Here is a 17,818-nt window from a genome sequence, read left to right on the forward strand (position 1 = left end):
AGTATTGGGACACCTGCCTTCCCAGTCTTAGTCCGTAGGGTTCAATATTGAGTTGGCCCACCCTTTGCAGCTATAACAGCTTCAACTCTTCTGGGGAGGCTGTCCACAAGGTTTAGGAGTGTGTCTATGTCTATGTCTCTATGATAATGTTTGACCATTCTTCCAAAAGTGCATTTGTGAGGTCACGCACTGATGTTGGACGAGAAGGCCTGGCTCGCAGTCAGGGCTGGTGCTGCCACTAGGCAAACTAGGCTGCTGCCTAGGGTGCACTGCCACCTAGGGTGTGCACCCTGTGGCCAGTGCCAAATTCCTCTCCTGTCACCTCCTCGTGCCCATTGGATGTCACCCATAGAGAGAGGGGCAGAGTGTACAGGAAGGGGGATGTAGGGTTAAAGGGGGTTAATGTGTATATGAAGGGGGTGTAGGGTTAAAGAGGGCAGTCTGTATAGGAAGGGGGGTGTAGGGTTAAAGAGGGCAGTGTGTATAAGAAGGGGGTGTAGGGTCAAAGGGGTCCAGTGTGTATAGGAAGGGGGGTGTAGGGTTAAAGGGGGTGTAGCATTAAATGGGGCAGTATGTGCAGGAAGGGGGTGTAGGGTTAAAGGGGGTGTAGCATTAAAGGGGGGCAGTGTGAGCAGGGAGGGGGTGCAGCATTAAAGCAGGGCATTGTGTGCAGGAAGGGGGTGTAGGGTTAAAGGGGGTGTAGCATTAAAGGGGGGTGTGCAGGAAGGGGGTGTAGGGTTAAAGGGGGGGTGTGCAGGAAGGGGGTGTAGGGTTAAAGGGGGTTTAGCATTAAAGGGGGGCAGTGTGTGCAGGAAGGGTGGTGTAGGGTTAAAGGGGGTGTAGCATTAAAGGGGGCAGTGTGAGCAGGGAGGGGTGTAGCAGTAAGGGGGCAGTGTGTGCAGGAAGGGGGTTTAGCATTAAAGGGGGGCAGTGTGAGCACAGAGGGGGTGTAGCATTAAAGCAGGGCAGCATGTGCAGGAAGGGGGTGTAGGATTAAAGGGGGCCGTTTTATACAGGAGGGGGAGTGTAGGGTTAAAAGGGAGGGCATTGTGTGCAGGAAGGGGGGCAATGTGTACATTTTTTTTTTTTGGGGGGGGGGGGGTCTGGTCTTGCCTAAGGTGCAAAATAGTCTAGCACCGGCCCTGCTCATAGTCTCCATTCTAAGACATCCCAAAGGTGTTCTATCGGGTTGAGGCAGGCCAGTCAAGTTCCTCCACCCCAAACTCACTCATCCATGTCTCTATGGACCTTGCTTTGTGCACTGGTCCAAATCATTTGGTGGGGGGGAGATTATGGTGTGGGGTTGTTTTTCAGGGGCTGGGCTGGGCCCCTTAGTTCCAGTGAAGAGAACTATTAAGGTGTCAGCATACCAAGAGATTTTGGACTATTTCATGCTCCCAACTTTGTGGGAACAGTTTGAGGATGGCCCCTCCCTGTTCCAACATGACTGTGCGCCAGTGCACAAAGCAAGGTCCTTAAAGACATGGATGAGGGAGTGGTATACAGAACGCCCCCCAGAAATGTAATTTCCTGCTTGTGTGATTGGCTAGCTGGTTTTCCCAGAAGTCTGCACTAAGGTACAAACAGATTTTGGGCATCCCCTGCAATAAAAATGTCATTTTGTGATATACTCCAAAAGGGAAATCAAGTCTCAGGCCCGATTCACACAGGTTTGTGCACCGTATTCCTGTTTAAATCACATGCGATTTGGCAGCAGTGCGATTTAAGGCATTCATTCCCTATGGCTCAAACTGTACCGCATCTGCACCAAAACAATGCAGGACCCTTTTTTTGCAGCACCAGAATCGGACATGGGTGTTCACACCCATGCGATTTGATTCTGTAAATTGCACTGCATTTTGTGAACTGATTTAGAGATGCCGTTAACTTAACACGAACACCCGCAGCGGTCCGCACGAACGGGGTGCGGAAACTGCACAGAACTTGTTATGAATTCTGCAGCACTTCAGTGTGAACCGGGCCTTAGCCTCTGTTCACACTGAATGTCGCATTGAAATCGTGGGACTTCACTTGAACTGACTTGGCTGACATCTGTGTGACTTCATGCACAGATGTTTATGCAAGTTGCACCTGAAATCGCCAAAAGTAGTACAGGAACGACTTTTTCAAACCGGTGCGGCACTGCAAAGTCGGCATGGCACTGATTTGAAAAAGTTCTATTGCCAACAATAGGGTGCGACTTATCATGAATCAATATTGTACTGTGTATTGGGACTTTTGTCACATGTATTATTTAAGTCACTTTATTTATACCGGGACATTTAATAAGTTGGTTTGTTTGATTCATATTGATTCATGATTATCACAACATTATTTGTCACATAATTTCAAGCGATATTGTTTAGTATTTTCACTCACTTAGCGCAGCAATATTATTTTTTTGATTACTGTGGGTGTTTTGTGTTTGGCACTGATTGCTTGCAGCTTTGTGTGTATCACTTTATTTGAGGATTGCGCTGATTATTTTTACTTTTATAGAGCCACAATTACTCACCATACCATCTGCTCTGGGCAGACCACCTCCTACCCAGAGTGGGGGTGCTGCCAGCTAAGGGTGTTCCAGATCATTGCGTCCCAGCGAGCTATCCACTCCCAGGCTCATCCCCATCTGGAAAGGGGCATGTCCTGGGGAGGACAAGTGCTCACGCTCGAAGGCCCGGCTGGGGAGACCTTTAGGATCTAGATTATCCAGTGCAAAACATCAGCCGGTGTTCTAAAATTTTCTCGGACCCGTGAAAAAATCGGACCTCGTCACTTCCGGTGATGGGAGTCTCAAGTGCGCATGCGCATAAGACATTATCTTGGTTTGGTAAACTTATAACACATAGCGGGCAGCTGAATGAGAGTAGGCGGGGCTGAGGTGGGACGGAAGACACCGCCGCGTCATCTGCAGAGCTGAATAGAGGAGGTGGGACGGAGGTGCGGCCGTGTAATAAATGCAGGACTTTAGCGACTCCTTGTTTTATTATCTTTAGCAATTATCGTATTATTTATCCTTAGGATTTCATTACATTTACTATTTATATAATACAAAATAAGAAATACTAAATGTAAAGATAATAAAACATAAAGAGTCGCTAAAGTCCTGCATATATTACACGGCCGCACCTCCGTCCCGCCTCCTCCACCAGCTCTGCATATGTGTCCTCCGTCCCTAATGTCTCGATGACGCGGCGGTGTCCTCCGTCCTCCGTCGCACCTCAGCCCCGCCTCCTCTCGATCAGCTGTCCGCTCTCTGTTATAATTTTGCCAAACCTCGAAAAATGTCTTCTGCGCATGCGCACGGACGACTCCCACCCGCTGTTTTGTGATGCTCTATCACCGGAAGTGACGAGGTCCGATTTTTTTCACGGGTCCGACAAAATTTTACAACACCGGCATTGCTTGCAGATCACCAGGAGGATCCCCTTGAACACTAACGTCTATTTTAAAGATAAAGATAAATAAACCAAAATATTATGAAAAGAATAAAAAAACTGAGACCGAAGTCCCAGCAGGAAACCTAGGTCCTACTCCTTCACTAGGCAGAAACAAACTGGTTTGCTGGAACAGGGTGTGTGGGGTTAGGCCTATGGGGACAGCCTCGTGTGCGTGGAGAAATTGTTTTTTCCTGCCTAGAACTACTCCTGCAGGGACAGCATAACCCAATGGATAAAATATATGAAGGCTGCGTCTGTCAATGGACGATAGAGAAACTTTTGCGCAAACCAATGAAAATACGCTTATTGCGATTTTTTTTTACCGAAGATATGTAGCAGAAAACAAATTGGCCTAAAATGTTAAAAAATTTAGATTTTTACATTTTTTTTTGAGAATTTCATATAAAAAAATGTGAAAAATATTGTTATTTTTTCAAAATTGTAGCAATTTTTTGGTTTGTAGCGCCAAAAATAAAAATCGCACAGGTGATCAAATACCACCAAAAGAAAGCTCTTTTTGTGAGGAAAAAAAGGACGTCAATTTCATTAGGGTACAGCATTGCACTACTGCGCAATTGTCCATTAAAATCACGCAGTGCCGAATCGCAAAATAGGGCCTGGTCATTGAGCAGCCAAATCCTCCGGGGCTTAAGTGGTTAAGCCTAACTGCAGCCACAACTTTTAATTTATTTTTACATAGAGAGAAGTGTTAGAGCCTATGATCATTTTTTTTTATTGCTATTTGTGTCTCTTTTGGTCAGTTTTTCTCACCCTTTCCATCAGGACAGGAAGTGATGGGAAATCTCTCTTACCAGGGATATAGACAAAAATAACCATTTTTTCTCTGTCGCTCATTGACAGACGTAGTCCTCCTTGATTAATATCAACTCGGGTTATACTGCCCTCTACAGGAGTAGGACTAGACAGGAAAGAAAACGTTCTGGCCACACCTTAGGGGCAGTCCCAGAGGGTATATCCTCTCTCTCTCTGCTACAGCAAATCAGTTTTTTTCTGTCTAGTTAGGAGTAAGGACCTAGATGCCTTGCTAGGATCTTCGGTCCTGGCAGGATTTTTTTCGTAGAAAGATTTTTTTTAGACAGCTTTTTTCTCCAGTGTTCCTGTGAGATCTTCAAGCAAGCAAGCTGGAACTGGGCGACGGGCTGGATGTTGAGATCCAGTGGTCACCCCAGTTCAGCCTACGAGCGCGTGGAGGCCATAGCTCCGCGCTGGGTCGGCCGTGACATAGTCCCACTGGACGGGGACTGACCCTGCGAGTTAAACGTCTCGCCTGGACGCCAATGACCAACAGAGTCACGGCGTCCGTATTGGTCGACAGCCCCCCCACCCCGGTGGAGAGGGGTTCTGTCAGGAGTTGGCGCCCGCCTGGTTCCGGTATGGTGAGTAGAATGTTCCCCCTCTCCCCCCTGCCGGGTTTGTGGTGGACACGGGCCCCTCTCTGGGATGGTAGGATGGGTCTCCCCTCTATCCTATAACAGTCACAGATCCCCCAATTTGAGTGTGATTTTTTGTGAATAGAAACCAGGAGGCTTGGTTTGGGAGCTGACTATCTAAAATCATTGTAAGACTGTAAGGGTGACTGAAGTCAGTGGCAGTACTAAAAGGGTATTACTATTGAAGTAAAAGGTATCCTACCTGTCAGAGTGTGTACACAGGCCGATGCCTATGCCTGAGTTACTACAGTCCTGATCGCCATTCCTCCAGCAACCGGTCACTTCCACGGGCTGCACAGCCTCCCGACGGCCCACGGACCGCATGCGGCCCGCCAGGGTCCTGTACTGCCGGCCAGGCTTATCACCATTCATGGTGAAGTTTGTGGGGCCGAGGCACTCCCGCAGGCCGCCAGGCCGAATACATACATCCCGCAGGCCGCTGCTAGCCGCCGCTATCCTACACAGGCCGCCGCCATTGTCTTGCAGATCGCACGAGGCCGCCATATTGGCGTAGCCTCGTGTCTCCAGCATGGGGGCGGCCATGTTTGAGGTGACCAAACACCTCGAGGAGCTATGGGGAGGTGCCGGAAGGCGTGTAAAGGGGCGGAGCAAGAAAACAAGCCAAAGACTTCCTGTCTGTAATAGACAGTGCTGGAACAGGTTGTATTGAAACTTCTGAGCATCAAGTGGTGAGCCTTGGGGTCTCTCTCTCTCTCTCTGTAGGGGTCCTAAAGCAGGTAACACTGAGGGGCACTGTAGCGCTGGGAGTCTAAAGAAAAAAAAAAAAAAAAGAGTTTTATTTATTTATTTTTTGCAAATTATTTTTTTCCGGCAAGTGTCTGGAATAATCATGGACCCTGCCACACAGGTACCCCCACCTGATCCCCTCGAGGTGGCCGCAGGACCCTCCAGTTCACAGAATATTGATGCATTTACAGCAGTTTTGGAGTCTTTGGTATCCCGGGTGGAGATGGCCTGTCAGGGACGGGGGTCAAGAAAGCGACCCCCGCCTACCCCTATTTCATCTGATACTTCAGATTCAGATTCTGAGATGGTCATTGCAGCTACAGGTCCCTCTGCAGGGGCTGTTGTCTCAGGTAAAGTTCCCTCAGACAGTGAGGAGGACGTTCCTGCCTCCGCCATAGCACAAGAAGAAGCATTGGTGGACGCACTAGTTGTGGCGGTCCGGGAAACCTTAAGACTTGAGGTTTTACCGGCAGAGGTAACCGAGATGGAAATTCCCTTTGGTACTAGTAAACCTACCAAGACGGCGAAGGTTTTTCCCTTACCCAAATGTTTTGGTAATAAAATTAAAGAGGAATGGGATCATCCAAAACGTACCCTTACTGTTTCCAAGCGCATTGCTAGACGCTATCCGTTTGAGGAATCCCTCATTAAGAAATGGACGGTATCACCAGTGTTGGATCCACCCATTTCCAGACTGAATAAAGCCACTGTTATCCCGTTGGAGGACGCTCCGTCCTTTAAGGATCCGGTGGATCGGAAAATGGAAGCGGAGTCCCGCACTATTTTTTCCCTGATAGGGTCAGCCTTTAGACCAGTGATTGTCATTGGTTTAGTTTCACAAACATTAACGGAATGGGCAAGATTGTTACGCCATGACCTAAAGGGGAAAGGTATCCCCCAGGCAGCATCTGATTTGATGGAACAAATTATACTAGGACTGCAGTTCGTCTGTGACGCAGCCCTGGATACCACCCCCTTGTTAGGGCATGCATCGATGTCAGCGGTAGTCCTCAGACGTGTGCTGTGGTTAAAATGCTGGTCGGCGGATCTAGGTTCCAAAAAAGCCTTGGCGAATCTCCCCTTTCAGGGGAATCGCCTATTTGGGGCCACCCTACATGAGATCATTAAGGATGTCACTGGGGGCAAGAGCACTTTTTTGCCGCAGGCTGCTAAAGCTAAAGGACCTCGTAACAAGCGTGGACCTTTCTTTGCTGCTCATAAAGGGTTCGTTCGCTCCGCTGGGACGAGCGGGAAAGCCCCTCTAGGAGGGTTCAAGAGGCGCTGGTCGGGCAAACAAAAGGCAGACTCAGCCAAACCTGAAGTTAAGGCTAATACAGCCTGAAGGTGCGCCCCCACCCGGCTTAGGGGTGGGGGGACGTCTTCACCGGTGTTCAGATCTAGGGCTTTCCTGAATCCCGGACTAAGGAGTTCAGGAGATCATACGATCAAGATACAAGATCGAGTATCGATCACTGCTACCGGTGCGATTCTTCCCTTCCAACATTTAGGTGCTACAGGGAGCGGTAATTCCCATTCCCTGAACAGATAATTTTCTTTACCTTTTCCAAAGATCATTCTCAGTTCCCTCCAGGAATCGGATCTGGTTGAGCAAGCGGACCAAGGAGCCTCTAGTCGGGTGACTTCGGTCTCTAATGCTCAACCAGGAGAGATCATCACTCCTGATATGAATCAAGTTTCTGATAAATGTGTGGGAACAGAGAGCGATCAGACTTTGTCGGATTGCCTGGACCAAGCAGCTCTAGGGCAGCCTGGTTCGGATCCAGTCAGACAATATCAGGGTGATGACTTAGGTCGATCACCAAGGATTTCACCACCTGTGTCTTCATCAGAGCATCCCGGAGGTGGATCTGTTGGCATATCGGCTCAAGAGGAAGGCGCGGAGGTTGGTAACGCGCGCCCGCGATCCTCTAGCGGACGCTGAACGGCCTGTAAAGGCAGTGTCAGCTACTATATGTCTTCCCTCCACTCAGATTGCTGCTGAGATTTCTCCGCAGGATAGAGATGGAGGGAACTCCAGTTATCCTGGAAATTCTAGGCTAGCCTCGTCAAGCCGGTCAGGCCGACTTGGACATGCTAGTCGCGAACGCTCCTTGGAGACTTCCTCTCAGGGAGGATCTGCGGTCTCAAGGACCGATCTTCCATCGTGCTTTACAGTCGCTGGTTTTAATGGCCTGGCCATTGAGACCCAGGTACTGAAGGACAGAGGGTTGTCAGCTTCAGTTATTCCTACTCTAATTAAAGCAAGGAAAGCGACTTCCAGCAAAGTCTATTATCGCACATGGAAGACTTATATCGCGTGGTGTGAATCTTTGGGATTTCCCCCACGTACCTATTCGGTGACCCGAATCTTGGCTTTTCTGCAAAAGGGGGTTGAGCAGAAACTATCCTTGAGCACCATCAAGGGTCAGGTTTCAGCATTAGCAATCTTCTTTCAGAAGCCTTTGGCTACTCATTCCTTGGTGCGGAATTTCATCCAGGGGGTGTGGCACTTGGCTCCGCCAGTCCGCGCGCCCTTACCGCCCTGGGATCTTAATTTGGTTTTGTCGGTTCTGCAGAAACCTCCCTTTGAAAATATCAGGGAGATTCCCTTGCTTACATTATCCCAGAAGGTGGCCTTCTTGGTGGCTATCACTTCTGCACGCAGGGTGTCAGAACTGGCTGCATTATCATGCCATTCCCCATATCTAGTGGTTCATAGGGATAAGGTAGTTCTTCATCCGAAGCCATCCTTTCTTCCTAAGGTGGTTTCAGAATTTCATCTGAATGAAGATATTGTGCTACCTTCCTTGTGTCCTCAGCCCAATCATCCTCGGGAATATGCGTTGCATTCCTTGGATGTGGTTCGGGCAATCAGGGTATACCCGAAGGCTACGGAATCGTTCCGTAAGACAGATTCACTTTTTGTGATCACGGATGGCCCCAGAAAGGGGTTGCCTGCATCTGCCGCGACTATCTCCAAATGGATTAGACAGACGGTGGTACAGGCTTATTCGATTAGGGGTCGGAATCCTCCGTTCCCTGTTAAGGCACACTCCACTCGAGCGCTCAGTACTTCCTGGGCCTACCGCCATCAGGCGTCAGTGGTCCAGGTGTGCAAGGCGGCCACCTGATCGTCGGTGCATACCTTTACAAAATTTTATAAAGTTGATGTGATGGCATCGGCGGATGCCTCATTTGGCCACAAGGTTCTGCAGGCCGCAATTTGAGGAGACCGGTGGTCTACCTCAAGGGTTTTTTTCCGTTGGAATTTCAGTTGAGTCTCATCCTTTGATTGATGAGCCTTTAAGACTTCTAGTTGGCACCGGTTGGGCCTTCTAGATTGGATTTTGATTTCCATTTTCCCGTCCCGAGTTGATATAAATCAAGGAGGACTACGTCTGTCAATGAGCGACAGAGAAAAATGGATTTTTGTAAAATCTTACCGTAAAATCCTTTTCTCTTAAGCTCATTGACAGACGTAGTACCCGCCCCTCTGTTTTTGAGTTGGGTTGGGTTAAATTCTCTAAACACTGCTTTGTGACATAACAGATTTGCTGTAGCAGAGAGAGAGCGAGGATATACCCTCTGGGACTGCCCCTAAGGTGTGGCCAGAACGTTTTCTTTCCTGTCTAGTCCTACTCCTGTAGAGGGCAGTATAACCCGAGTTGATATTAATAAAGGAGGACTACGTCTGTCAATGAGCTGAAGAGAAAAGGATTTTACGGTAAGATTTTACAAAAATCCATTTATTACGAGGAGAACATTTACTTGCTGTCTAAGCCCTCCGGTCCTGGTGATTAGAGATGTCGCGAACATAAAATTTTATGTCCGCGAACGGCGAACGCGAACTTCCGCAAATGTTGGCGAACGGGCGAACCGCCATAGACTTCAATAGGCAGGTGAATTTTAAAACCCACAGGGACTCTTTCTGGCCACAATAGTGATGGAAAAGTTGTTTCAATGGGACTAACACCTGGACTGTGGCATGCCGGAGGGGGATCCATGGCAAAACTCCCATGGAAAATTAAGTAGTTGACGCAGATTCGGATTTTAATCCATAAAGGGCATAAATCACCTAACATTCCTAAATTGTTTGGAATAACGTGCTTTAAAACATCCAGTGTGTGAATACGATCAGGCATGATGTTGTATCGATCAGGTAGTGTAAGGGTTACGCCCGCTTCACAGTGACAGACCAAACTTTGACAGACCAAACTCCCCGTTTAACGCACCGCAAACAACCACAAACAGTCCATTTGCAGTGGGCACAGTACGGTCTGTGGGCCTGACACTCACTGGCAGGCAACTGCAATTCTATTACAGAGAGACAATTAAATTACTTTTTTTATCTGGAAGTTGCTGTGCCACCCTATATGAGTGGTGGGCAGTGGGCACAGTATGGTCTGTGGACCTGACACTCACTGGCAGGCAACTGCAATTATATTACAGAGGTAAATTTAAATACATTTTTTATCTGCAAGGTGCTGTGCCACCCTATATGAGTGGTGGGCAGTGGGCACAGTACAGTCTTTGGACCTGACACTCACTGGCAGGCAACTGCAATTATATTACAGAGAGAAAATTAAATTACTTTTTTTATCTGCAAGTTGCTGTGCCACCCTATATGAGTGGTGGTCAGTGGGCACAGTATGGTCTGTGGACCTGACACTCACTGGCAGGCAACTGCAATTATATTACAGAGGTAAAATTAAATTAATTTTTTATCTGCAAGGTGCTGTGCCACCCTATATGAGTGGTGGGCAGTGGGCACAGTACAGTCTGTGGACCTGACACTCACTGTCAGGCAACTGCAATTAAATTACAGAGGAAAAATTAAATACATTTTTTATCTGCAAGGTGCTGTGCCACCCTATATGAGTGGTGGGCAGTGGGCACAGTACGGTCTGTGGACCTGACACTCACTGGCAGGCAACTGCAATTATATTACAGAGAAAAAATGAAATTAATTTTTTATCTGCAAGGTGCTGTGCCACCCTATATGAGTGGTGGGCAGTGGGCACAGTACGGTCTGTGGACCTGACACTCACTGGCAGGCAACTGCAATTATATTACAGAGAAAAAATGAAATTAATTTTTTATCTGCAAGGTGCTGTGCCACCCTATATGAGTGGTGGGCAGTGGACACAGTACAGTCTGTGGGCCTGACACTCACTGGCAGGCAATTGTAATTATATTGCAGAGGAAAAATTAAATTTATAAATATCACTACTTGTACTAAATTAATAGACGATGTTGCGCGTTTTTTACCGCAATCTTTACCGTGATTTTACCGCGATTTTTACCGCTATTTACAGGCGTTTTTACAGGCGTTTTTTGTGCAGGCGTTTTTAGTTTGAATAGAAACCAATGGAAAACGCCTGTAATCTGCCCAAAAAGAAGCTCATGTACTTTTTTGAGTGTTGGGCGTTTTGCTTACAGCGTCAAAACGCTCAGATGTGAACAGGGGCCATTGAAATGAATAGGATTTGTCTTGTTGGGCGTTTTGAGAGCTTTGCTGCTACTTAAATGAGTAAATATAATAAAAAAAAAAAAATTAATCCAGAAAAAACAGGAACTGGCTTTTTCATTCGAATTTCAGTAGCGCAGGGATGGTGATAACCTCTTACCAAATAAATAGGATGATAACATATACCAAAATATATTAATCAGATGTGATAAATATAAGCATAAAATCATAAATACATAAAAGCATGAAATCACATCAATAGGAGTCCATAAAGTCCATAGGTATAAAGTGCATAAAGCAATGAAAGTGCAAACATGAAGGATCACAGGTGCGACTTATGGGCACCACCCTTGCTTGCCACCACCACACAGTGCCGGGAGAAGTATCTGAAATTCAGACTCACCAGACGCCTATGCCTAACCACTCTCATGGACTGGGCAACAACAGCATATAGTAAAATCAGGTTTCCTCCAGATCTCGGATTTGTGCTGCAAAGACTCCTCTGGAAGATTTCCTGGAACAGGAAGTGAGGAAAAATCTCCCTAACGGGGGTCACACAAGAAGCAACAAAAAAAAAAGTTATAACTTTTTTCCTATTTAGCTGCAGTCAGGCTTTAAATCTTTTTTTTTTTAGTTTTATCTCCAGCAAGGAAGAGTCAACTCAATTATAGTATCTAGGAAGCTCAAAAAATAAAAAGTTGCCAAGTGTCACGTGAAAAGTGCGGAGATAAAACGATTCTGCAAGCAGATGTTTGGCGTGTGTTCGACTGCCAGGAACACGCTGTAATGACAGCCGAGTATTCATCTAGAAAGACTTGCAATATACCTAACCAAGTTCAAAACATCTCCTTTCAAAGCCGGCGGAGTGGGTAGATGTTTCAAAATAATAGATTTTTGGCAGCTGTTTTTATTTGCGTTTAAATCTCCGAGTTCAGAAAAAACATGAATAGGGAACGTGGAAATAGTGCGCTTGATGCTATTCCATGGCAATGAGGGATGACTGTGTCTGTAATCACTGCTGAATTCGCTACTTTTTTTGTACTTTTTCTTTTTTTCTGCTTTCTTGTTGACAAACAGGAAATCTCTTTAAAGAGGAACTCCTCCTGCGAGAGGGTTTTTATTAACATAGAAGAATGATAACAGTAAAATGGTACTAAAATATCAAATATTTATATATATATATATTAGGGACAGACTGATATGGTTTTTTCAGGGTTGATACCGATACCGATATTTTGGTCACAACATATCGGTATCGGCCGATATGGGCCGATATTTTGTACATTTAAAGTTTTGAAAAATAAAGACAATTGTTGACACAAATCTGGTAGTGAACATGTTAATTTTTGTTTAATGCTTAATGGCTGGCTTTCTTGCACCCTGTGGTGGATGGCTGGTTGGCACCCTGTGGTTGGTGGCTGGCTGGCTTTCACCCTATGGTGGATGGCTGGCTGTCTGGCACCCTGTGGTGGATGGCTGGTTGGCACCCTGTGGTGGGTGGCTGGCTGGCTTTCACCCTATGGTGGATGGCTGGCTGGCTGTCTGGCACCCTGTGGTGGGTGACTGGCTGGCACCCTGTGGTGGGTGGCTGGCTGGCTGGCACCCTGTGATGGGTAGCTGTCTGGCACCTGTGGAAGATGGCTGTCTGTCTGGCACTCTGTGGTGGGTGGCTGGCTGGCTAGCACCCTGTGGTGGGCTGGCTGTGTGTGGCTGGCACAGGGGCTGTGGGTGGCTGGCTGGTACAGGGCCTGTGGGCGGCTGGCTGGTACTGTGCCTGTGGCTGCCTGGTACAGGGCCTGTGGGTGGCTGGCTGTCTGGCACCCTTTTGTGGGTGGCTGGCTGTCTGACACCCTGTGGTGGGTGGCTGGCTGGCACCCTGTGGTGAGTGGCTGGCTGGCACAGGGGCTGTGGGTGGCTGGCTGGCACATGGCCTGTGGGTGGCTGGCTGGTACAGGGCCTGTGGGTGGCTGGCTGGTACAGGGCCTGTGGATGTGGGTAGCTGGCTGGCACCGGGCTGCTGTGGGTGGGTGTATGGCTGTGATACACTCCCGTGAGACTAGTCCCGACTCCAGACGAGGCTGTCCAAGGCGAGGGAGGCGGCCTAAGAAGGCATAATGACGTCACAAAAATATTGGCAATATTGGCCAGTTCAGGGGCCGATACCGATATATCGGGGAAAGTGCATATCGGCCTTGCCGATAATTGGTCTATCCCTAAAATATATATGTATATATAGAGCACTACTCCCATGGGAGCTGCTGATTACGGATTCCCCTGGGTTACCCATAGCAACAGCTTGACAAAATAGCATATTCTAAGTGCTTGGCTCAGTCAGAAAACAGTCCAGGGGTTTTGGTTTTTGTTGATTTTTTTGAGAACTGGAATAGGAGAAGGGATGAGTGGGATACTCCAACTGAACAAACTATGCACAATTGCTGGGACTTCTATGTGACGCCAAGTGCAGCAAGGCTGCCACTTTAGTGAAGAAGAATTAACCGAACTGTACTGAACTGTGAATCACTCTTCAGGGTCCTACTCAGCAGCCCCTTTGTCCCTACTCTTCTGGGTTATAAACAGCACCCCCTTTTACTCTGACACTCTGTGTGAGCTGACCCCTTGATCCTCTGACTTCACTGGAGTGGTCCCCCTTCCTGGGCAGACCCTTTGGCAAGTCCCCTGGTACTCACGGACACTGTTTTTCCCAGAAGACTCTGCCAGCAGCTCCACTGTCAGCTTTACAGGATCCTCTGCAGGTCAGCTCCGCACCTGGTTCACTAGGCCGACTGCCTAAGACCACTTTCCTTATGCAAAAGGAGGAGAGACAAGCCTTCAGCCTCCTCCTGGGACTCTGCTTCCTGCCAAAGACGCCCTGTCACATGTCCCCCCGGCATTTATGAGCAATCCCAGGATGCACTGCAAGAGTTCCCTCCCATGGGACTCTCACAAAAGCCAATGTGTCACTGGCCATGTTTCCTCCACTGTCCAACAGGCTCCCCTATTGGATACAGTGAGGATACTCCCTTAGACCCAGTGAATCACACCTGGACACATGCAACAGGCAACCTAATAGATCAGGCCCCCCTGATAAGCAGAAGGAGCATAAGATGCTTTTACCTAGCACCTACCTAGGAGGGTGCTACATATAGATTAAAGTTGGTTTTGATTGGATGTGTCAAAGAACAAGATGTCATTAATATTGCACCTCACCCTTATTAATTGAAAAAATGGCAAAATATATCATAGGGTTTTTTTTAGGGTGCATAAAACAAAGTCAATATTTTCGTATAAAATTTCAACATTTTATTCGAAAAATTAAAAATGCAATTTACTACATATACAGTTAATCTCTGCATGTATGGAAAGCAATTATTCCAGGTTTCTACAATCTTTCTCAACATGTTTCACTGTAAATACAGCTTCTTCAGGAGTATTTAATATTGCTTTTTCTATGCTAATAAAAAACAGATGAATTATTTTTTACAAGGCATTCAGTGTATTATCTATGTATAAATTCTCAAATAAGGCTGCTCACATGCATCGCGCTATATCAGATGGGCCTGTATGTATTGCCCTGGTCTTCCATGATGAGATCCTACCAGATATAGCCCAATGCATGTAAGCAGCCTTTTTTGAGAATTTATACATAGATAGTATATTGAATGCCTTGTTAAAATACAAATAATGAATCTGTTTTTTTGTAGCAGTTTAAGGTTAAACCACTTCTCTTCTCATTTTAGTGAATGGCCATCTTTTTAAATGTACTTTCGCTGAAAAGTTTGTTCCCTATGCTATGGTCACCAGTATGGTATTTGTACCTTGATATCCTATCCCCTAAAACGTCTCTTCTCCAGAGAGAATAAGTTCAATGCTTTTAGTCTTTCCTCATAGTTGATGCCCTCCATTCCCCTAATTATCTTTGTTGCCCTTCTCTGGACTTTCTCCGTTTCCAGCACATCCTTCCTGGGGATCGGTGCCCAGAACTGGACAGCATACTCCAGATGTGGCCGGCCCAGAGTCTTGTAGAGTGGGAGAATTATCGTTTTATCTCTGGAGTGAATCCCCTTTTTATACATGCCAGTATTCTGCTGGCTTTGCTTGCAGTAGCTTGGCATTGCATGCCATTGCTGAGCTTGATGTCTACTAGGAGCCCCAGATCCTTTTCCATCTTAGATTCACCCAGAGGTTCTCCCCCTAGTGAGTAACTTGCATTCATATTTCTGGCATCCAAGTGCATTACCTTACATTTTTCAACATTAAACCTCATTTGCCATGTAGTTGCCCACCCCATTATTTTGTTCAGGTCTTCTTGTAAGGTTTCCACGTCCTGTGAAGAGGATATTGCCCTGCATAGCTTAGTATCGTAAGACTAAGATTCTGATGGTCATCCTATCCTCCAGATCATTTATGAATAAATTAAACAGGATTGGTCCTAGGACAGATCCCTGGGGGACCCCACTTTCCACACCCGACCAATCTGAGTACTCCCCAATTATCACCACCCTCTGGACCCTGAAGCCAGTTTTCAATCCAGGTACTCACCCTATGGTCCATACCTACGTTCCTTAGTTTGTACAGTAAGCGTTTGTGGGGAATGGATCTGTATCAAATGCCTTTGCAGAGTCCAAATACACCACATCTACAGGCCTTCCTTTATCTAGATGGCACCTCACTTCTTCATAGAAGATTATTAGATTGGTCTGGCAGGAAGGATTCTTCATGAATCCATGCTTATTACTACTAATAATACTGTTTTTATTACTAAAATCTTGTATATAGTCCCTTATCATCCCCTCCAATAGCTTGCAGACTATTGATGTTAGGCTACCTGGCTTATAGTTCCCAGAAATATATCTTGGCCCTTTTTTAAATATTGGTGCCACGTTGGCTTTTCTCCAATCAGCTGGTACCATTCCTGTCAGTAGAATGTCCTTAAAAGTTAGGAACAATGGTATGGCTATCACCTGGCTGAGTTCCTTAAGGACCCTAATGTGTAAGCCATCTGGTCCCGGTGACTTATTTATGTAAGTTTTGCGAGTCTAGTTATGAGTCTGTCTTCTGTTAACCATAAGGGAGGGTGCTTCCTGTGACGTGTTATTAACAGTCTAGGTTACTTTATCCCCCCAGTTCTTTTGTGAAGACTGAGGAGTAGAATTTATTTAGAACCTCTGCCTTCTCTCTGTCCTTTATAGCCAGATTCCCTTCATCATCCTTTATGGGACCAACATGTTCTGGCCTCACTTTCTTACTATTTAAATATCAAAATAATTTCTTAGAGTTTTTCTTACTCTCTTCCGCTATGTGCCTTTCGTGTTCTATCTTAGCCGCCTGATTGCGCTCTTTCATTTCTTATTGCATTCTTTGTAGTGCTGGAATGCTACCAATGACCCCTCTGCTTTGTATTTCTTGAAGGCCTTTTCTTTTGTTTTTATAGGCATTTTTATGTTGGAGTTTATTTTAGTTTTTTTAACCTCCCTGGCGTTCTGATTATTTCCAGATTTCTGTGCTAAAAGCGGTACATTCTTTTGCATGGAAATCTGTTGTTTTACATTTTAAAACTCACCTTCCCCTGTGATCCCCTGCCGTCCTCCCCCGCCATCCTCCCGCTTTGTGCTCGAACGATGGTGGCACCGGTCTTCCAGTTCCCTTCCCTGCGAGCGCTGCGACGCAGGGGGGTGGAACCGGCGGCAATTTAAAATTTGTAAATACACTAAATGAGATGATACAAAGCTGTGATCCTAACGGATTACACTGTATCATGCCATTTCACCACAGGATTGCACCTGGTGACCTTTCCAGTGCCTTGCCTGTGCTTTTCCAGTTCTTTGTGCCTGGAAAATTGAGAATGACCATGGCGTCCAAAAAGCTTTTTTTTTATTTTGCGCAAAAGGACTTTTAGATGAACTGGAAAACAGTGACAGCGAAACTGAGTTACTTGAAGAACTGAGCGATAGCGATTCGTGGAAAAATTCGTCATCAGGTACGGAAAGTGACGGCAGCGGCGATTCTGATGTCTCTTTCTGGCACATCGTTCCATTGGAAATTCTGAAGAATCATTTGATATACTTCCCAAATTCCACAAGCTATGTGCCAGAAAGAGACATTGTCACTTTCTGTACCCGATGACGAATTTTCCCATGAATCGCTATCGCTGTCACTGTTTTCCAGTTCGTCTAAAAGCACTTTTGCGCAAAAAGAATGCTTTTTGGATGCCATGGTCTTTCTCTATTTTCCAGGCACAAAGAACTGGAAAAGCACAGGCAGGGTACTGGAAAAGTCACCAGGTGAAATCCTGTGCTGAAATGGCATGATCATGTCATTTGTGTATTTTCACTTTTGAATTTGTATTTACACTTTTGAATTTGCCACCGGTTCCACCCCCCGGAACTGGAAGGCAAGTGTCGGCAATCGGCCGTGCACAGAGCGGGAAGAGAGTGTGAGGACGGCGGGGAGGACAGCAGGGGAATCGCAGGGAAGGTGAGTAACATTGTGGTGGGGTAATCCCGAGTGTGGCTCGGGGTTACCGCTTTTGGAACTAAAAGTTAACCCTGAGCCACACTCGGGAATACCGCCAGGAGGGTTAAACCTATTCCCTGTCGGAATGCACAGGCCAATACCTTAATTCAGTTAATTTTTCCCCAGTGTTCTTTGTTCCCCGGATTCTATCCCATTTAATATCCTCTAGCATAGAGCGCAGTTTAGGGAAATTAGCTCTT

The 17,818-nt window shown here is 46.6% G+C and overlaps 1 protein-coding gene across 1 annotated transcript in view; it reads right to left on the reverse strand.

The window, feature by feature from the left end:
• The window catches only part of TNMD (tenomodulin), a 221,166-nt gene that overhangs the window by 109,746 nt on the left and 93,602 nt on the right, over positions 1 to 17,818 (reverse strand). The gene's annotated exons all lie outside the window — the stretch shown is intronic.

The sequence above is a fragment of the Pelophylax lessonae genome (assembly GCF_965119305.1).
Source record: "Pelophylax lessonae genome assembly, chromosome: 7".
Classification (NCBI taxonomy): domain Eukaryota; kingdom Metazoa; phylum Chordata; class Amphibia; order Anura; family Ranidae; genus Pelophylax; species Pelophylax lessonae.